We start from the raw sequence: 7,119 nt of genomic DNA on the forward strand, positions 1-7,119 counted from the left end.
GCTGAAACCACTACGCTATTTAGAAAATCTCAGCATGTCAGTCCCTTTATAAACAACCACATGGTCAGATGATAAATTGGTGGCCCTGCCACTACCACAGAGTTACGTGTTCTGCTTTATGGGGTCCTGGTGTGTGTGTGTGTGTGTGTGTGTGTGTGTGTGTGTGTGTGTGAGAGAGAGAGAGAGAGAGAGAGAGGAAGTCTTCCCTCAATCTGATGTGTCTAAGGCCAGATTTTCCTAATTTTATTTTAATACATCCATGACCTTCTATATAGCCCCAATTTACTTTGATAAGTTTATAGAGTGACTGACTTTTGACCTTTAGGGATTGAGTTGTTTATCAGCCTGCCTTTATTTTTCAGGAGGCCCTTCATGCATTCACCCAAATGCAGAGTCCTCCTCCATCTTCAGAATGGGGTCTCTCAGGGCAAAGTATAGACTGAAAACAACTGTTTTATATAGTATGGAGTACTTACAGTAAGGGCAAAGTTGGGTCTCTTTTCTTCTATCTATCTATCTATCTATCTATCTATCTATCTATCTATCTATCTATCTATCAATCTATCTATCATCTGTCTGTCTGTCTATCTATCATCTATCTATCATTTATCTATCTATCTATCTATCTATCTATCTATCTATCTATCATCTATCTATAATCTGTCTGTCTGTCTATCTATCTATCTATCAATCATCTATCTATCTATCAATCATCTATCTATCTATTTATCTATCTATCATCTATCTATCTATCTATCATCTATCTATCTATCTATCTATCTATCTATCTATCTATCTATCTACTATCAATCTGAGACAGGATCTCCTACCTCAATCTGGCCTCACACTGGATAAGGAGCCAAAGCTGCTCTTGAATCACTTATCCTCTTCCCTCTACTTTCCAGGCATGCTTATTTATTCTGTTTTGTTTTGTCTCATTTTCATTTTCTTTATTGTTTTTTTTGTTTGTTTTTTGAGACAGAATTTCTCTGTTAACAATTCCATTCTTGAAGCTAGAAGATGGCTCAGTGGTTAATAGTGCTTGCTGCTCTTGCAGAAGACTAGAGTTCAGTTTTGGAACAACTCAGAACTGTCTGTAACTCATTTCAAGGCAATTGATTACCTCTACTGACTTCTATGGTTGCATTTGTGCATGCACGCTCTCTCTCTCTCTCTCTCTCTCTCTCTCTCTCTCTCACACACACACACACACACACACACACACACACACACATACACACACACAAAATAAATCTTTTAGGAAGAAATCCATTCCTAGCTGGACAGTGGTGGCCCATGCATTTAATCCCAAAACTCAGGAGACAGAGGCAGGCACATCTCCGTGAGTTCGAGGCCAGAGCCTGGTCTACAGAGCAAGTTTCAGGACAGTAGTCTGGGTACACAAAAAACAATGAAAGAAAGAATGGAGAAAGAAAGAAAGAAAAAAAAAGAAAGGAAGGAAGGAAGGAAGAAGCCCATTCCTTTATATAAATTATATATTTGAAATATGAAATATGCTGAAAACTGAACTCTTTTTCCTTCTAGGGGAAAGTCAAGTAAGCCATGTTTCATTCCCTCCCCTAAACATTGTCTTCTAACATTGAAGACCATATGAGATGAGACAGACTTGGAAGTACACAGGTTTTTAAATGTGCTTTATTTGACTAACTAGAGATTACGAAACAAAGTCTCAGAGGTTGATTGGCCCAAAGCGACAGGTGCAGGAATTAGGACTGAACTACAAGTTCAGAAAGACGGTGGACCAGAAAAATCTTCAGTGCCCCAAGGCAAGCCTGTAATGGTTTAATTTTGATAGCTTCAGATGCCTAAATTTAGAAAACAAACAAACAAAAGTGTGTTTTTTTCTCCTGTGTCCAACACAAGCCAGAGGCAGGCACAGCCTTATTCGATTTAAATACAAGTACCCATTAACACTGCAGGTTTTCGTTAGACATCCGGTGAGTGAGCTCACATTTGTGATGAAGCAGATGTTCACTGTCATAATCTCTTCAGCAGAAAGCTTGAGAACATCCTAGATTTCCCAACAGTGCAGGGCTTTTTTATGTTTTTAACAAACTAGTATATATAAATGATTCATTAAAAAATAAGTCTATGTATACATGCTTATAGAAGCACACATACCTATATAATCACTATACACACATACATACCTACATGCACACACTCACGCACATATGTAGGTACGTATGTATATGTGTAAAGAGCTGAGAATGTGGAAGTCTTCTACCCTAGATTTTTATCTTTCATCTTTATTCTAATTTTATAACATACAAAATAGAGTGGTAGAATTAATTATATTCATAAGAGAATCCAATATTTCTAACTTAATACAGTATCTTTCCAGTTATTATGCTAGATCACCTTATTGTATGGATGAACTCTCGTTTTCAGTGCACAAAGATCAACAGAGGAAGGAACTGTGGAACAGAATCTCCACTTGACGCATGATGGAGAGAGTTCTCTTCATTTATGAATCACTGAAAGGAGTTTGTATGAATTTTCGCTAGGGAGATCGTTCAGGGGTGAAGAACACCAACTGTACTTACAGAAGACCAGAGTTTGATTCCCATTACATACAGGATGGCTCACACTGTCTGTAACTTCAGTTTTGGAGAATCCAATGTCCTCCTCTGACCTCTATGGGTATTGCATTTATATAGCATAGACATACGTGCAAGGCAAACACCCACATGCATATTATAACATATACCTTATAATATATACTTTATGTAATATTATATAAACTTAAGTATTATATCATATATTAAAATTAAATGAAATATTTAATATAACATGAGATTATACACACATATCTATATATAAATTTTAAGATGATTTTCTATGGACGGGCAATATCCAGACAAGGATTTAATAAGACACACACTTACACACACACGACACATGGAATGTCAGTTATGCCATTTGCCCAACTAGCTGGCTAAGGGAAGTCTTTGGGTAACTAACAGTGGAGCAGTGAGTGTGCAGGTGTGTATTCAAATATTATTTTACTTTCTGTTTTAGCCTTTGTTCAGTAGCATTGCTGTATGTCGATCGCATAGTATCTAAAAAAATAGATCAAGAAACCAGTCTCATTGCAATGGTTATAAAATATAGTAGTTATGAATACATATAAATAAAGAGGTGAAAGATCCCTGCAATTAAAATTATAAAGCCTTGATGAAAGACATTGAAGAAGACACAAAAATATTTTTGAGGTGGGACCTTGGGTCTTGCTATATTGCCCAGTTGACCTTAAGCTTCTAATGGCGAATCAATCCCACACCAGTTAGGATTTAAAGGGGTATTTATTTTGGGGGGTAAAACTTACATACACCATAAACTGTCAGGAAAGGAGCCTAGTCGCTGGAGCAGGAGCCGGAAACAAGCACTGGAACCAAGAGAGGCCGAGCCAAGACTTGCAGCTCTTTTTAAAAGAGAAATATACCATGCCCCAGTGGGCTGGTATTTTCAGCGGCTATTGGCTGAAGGAGCGGAAGGTATTCCCGCAGCATCTCCCCCTTTTGTTTAAGTAAGAGAGTTCTAAGCCTACTATGAAATTATATACAGTAAGTACAAACCTACAAAATTATATACAATAAGTACAAATATCCTATTCTAACTAGGTTAAGTCTTGTATAATAAATAACTTGGCCAAGTCATGAGAGGAAAGTAGCTACATTTATCTAGTCTTCAACCCCATAGAAGATCTGAGAAGGGAAATAATGTTACCTGAGTAGTTAGGAAGTGCAATCAAAGAACTTCCAAATCATGCAACAAATCACAGAGACAACTGGCTACCTGGGCAATCACCAAAGACCTGTTTGCAGCATTGGAGCAACCAACTTTGACTAAGGCCTAGAATAACTGACAGATTATTTTTAACAGGCAAGAGATCTTTCAAAACCATCTTATCCTATCTTGGCAAGATTTAACAGTTCTGTTTATCCATTTCTGGATTTTATCCATTTCCGGATTTTAACAGACAAGAGATTTTTTCAAAACCGTCTTACCCTGTCTTGGCAAGATTTGACAGTTCTGTTTATCCATTTCCAGATACTGTGTATTTGTCAGTAGTTGAGGTATGGGCAGTTCCTTGCCCAGAGGCCAGTTTTGTCAAGAAGACAAGCTTCAAGTGGAGTGTCTTTGGTGCTCAACAATCTCTCGAGAATAGGTCGGTGTTGCCAGGAGTGATTGTGTCTCACTACACAGAACTCTAAGATTAAATTAAATGCCATTTTCTACAGCTCTTCAAAGAGGTTGAAGACTATTTATATATAATCTCTATGTATCTAAAGAACCTGATTAGTCTAACCATAAATATGACAGACATAGATGACTATTGATTTACAATTCTTAACACATATCTAACTTAAAGACTAAGAGAATAAACAACTGTGCAATAAATGAGGACAATGACCTCCAAATGTAAACAATAAATATCAATACATAAACAATATATGAGTATCTTAATCAGAGGTAGAAATGTACACTGCAATATGGTACACATATATTAATATAATATATATCAATCAATAAAAAATGTTTTAAACAGGTAGAAGCATGTATACATACAATATTCAATATATGCCGATGTAATTATCTATAAACAATAACTCACAAATACCATTATTATCTATCCAATTATCCCTTTTCTCCCAAAAGATCCCTGAGCTTATAAAATTCCTTTCCCAACTCTCAACCGTAGACTAATTATAATCAATCCCTAAATATTGTTCCTAAACCTGAGGACAAACTTTGCTGAGAGAGGGGACATCGTCCTCTAGAATTACTTCCAGCTGTCATGGGGGCAACGTTCTTTCTGGGGGATCCTGTGAAAGTAAAATTATGGTTAAATTTCAAGGTCAATGTCTTTTAAAATTGCAAACAGTCTCTGAGTATTTTGTGGAGGTCTGGCCAGAATGTTGTACAAGATGTGCACCATTTCAGCTAACCAAGTTGAAATCATCTGTGTAGCTGATACCTGAAACAGGACTTGTAGCAGCACTATCAGTATCATGACGTCATATCAACTGAGTGGAGTTGTTGTTATGGGGGTCCCATCTTCTTCCTGGAAACTTCAAAAGTCAGTGCACGAAAAACTCATTGTTCATTGTGGAAAACTTAAACATTAATTATATAGACATATACAAACATATATTCAATGAAAGGTATGATAGACATATTCAATGAAAAGTATGATAGATATGAAGAAAAACAAAGATGTTTTCTAAACTCATATTTCTTTCTGTCTCATATCATGGCTCTTGACATAAGACAGAAATTCCAGAAACTCTGGGTTTTTCTCCTAACAACAGGCTTGGAATTAGAGAGGGACCGAGCCAAGAGTCCAACTCCAAAACCAGCTCTATAAATTCAGAAATATGATTTAGTATATTCCAGAGCTTCATACTCATAGAACCTATTCAGTTTTCTTGATAATCCATATTGGGTAGACGTTCGAGTGGGTCGTCGCTGCCCCCAAGATCCAACTATGAGCTTTTTAACTGCAGCAACTTTAAGATACGCTATTGGAGCTGGAATTACCGTGGCTGCTGGCACCAGACTTGTCCTCCAATGGATCCCCACGGAAGGATTTAAAGTGGACTCATTCCAATTACAGGGCCTCGAAAAAGTCCTGGATTGTTATTTTTCCATCTGTCAGTATTCAAACATCCAGGGTCCCTTGAATTTTTCAAAGACGAGTGTTTTCCTGTGGAGACAAGAACAGAACCCTCCCCCCATTCTATGTTTTTCTTACCACCTGTATGGTCATCATCATCGTAGATGCTGTCATTTCTCCTTTCCAAGAGGTTTCTTCTCTTCAAATCTAACCTTTATTAATTTTGATGGTATCCACAATTTTTCTTCTCCTGTGGAAACAAGAGCAAAACCCCTTCCCCAACGTAGCACATCTCCTGGCTTCCATTGAGAGGTCAGCACATCCTTGATATAAACCGGTTGATTTAGTTCAGCAGACTTTTCCATTATCCAATGTCTTTCTGCCTCTGTTGTTCCCTTCTCATTAGCGTTAAGAAAATTCAAGGTTAATAGGGCATTATGTATTCTATTTCTGGGGGCATTTTCCACCCCTTTATGTTTATTTAACATATCCTTTATAGTTCGATTTGATCTTTCTATGACTGCTTGACCTGTAGGATTGTATGGTATACCTGTAACATGCTTAATATTATAATAAGCAAAAAACCATTTCATTTTCCTAGATACATAAGCTGGACCATTATCTGTTTTTATTTGTGCAGGTATACACATAATGGCCATAACTTCTAATAAATGTGTGATTACTGAGTCAGCTTTTTCTGAGCTTAAAGCAGTTGCCCACTGAAAGCCTGAATAAGTGTCAATGATGTAATGTACATATTTTAATTTTCCAAATACTGCAAAGTGGAACACATCCCTCTGCCAAATTTCATTCCTTTTAATACCCTTTGGATTAGTCCCTGTAGGCAATGGTGTTTGGTTATAAAAAGAGCAAGTAGGGCATTTCTTTACAATCTCCTTAGCTTGTTGCCATGTAATAGAAAACTCTTTTTTCAAGCCTTTGCTATTGACATGATGTTTCTTATGAAATTCAGATGCCTGCAGCACACTACCAATCAATAATTGATCAATATCTGCATTCCCTTGTGCTAGAGGACCTGGCAGACCCGTATGGGATCGGATATGTATTATATACATAGGGCAGAGCCTGTTCCTGATCAAGTCTTGTACCTGGATAAACAATGAGGTCAGTTCTCTATCATCAGGTATAAATTCAGCAGTTTCAATATGCAAAATAACTCTTTCTGCATATTGTGAGTCAGTAATTATATTAAGAGGTTCTTTAAAATCCCTAAGCACCATAAGGATGGCATATAATTCTGCCTTCTGGACAGAATCATAAGGACTTTGTTCCACTTTACTCAATTCTTCTGATTTGTAATCTGCTTTCCCTGATTTATTAGCATCAGTATAAAATGTATGGGCTCCGGTTATTGGAGCATCATGGACAATTCGAGGAAGGATCCAAGAAGTTCTCTTTATAAAGTTAAGTCTCTTGCTTTTTTGGGTAATTGTTATTGATTTCTCCCAAAAAATTAG

The sequence above is a fragment of the Myodes glareolus genome, chromosome 11 (assembly GCF_982192425.1).
Source record: "Myodes glareolus chromosome 11, mMyoGla1.1, whole genome shotgun sequence".
In the NCBI taxonomy this organism is placed as follows: Eukaryota; Metazoa; Chordata; class Mammalia; order Rodentia; family Cricetidae; genus Myodes; species Myodes glareolus.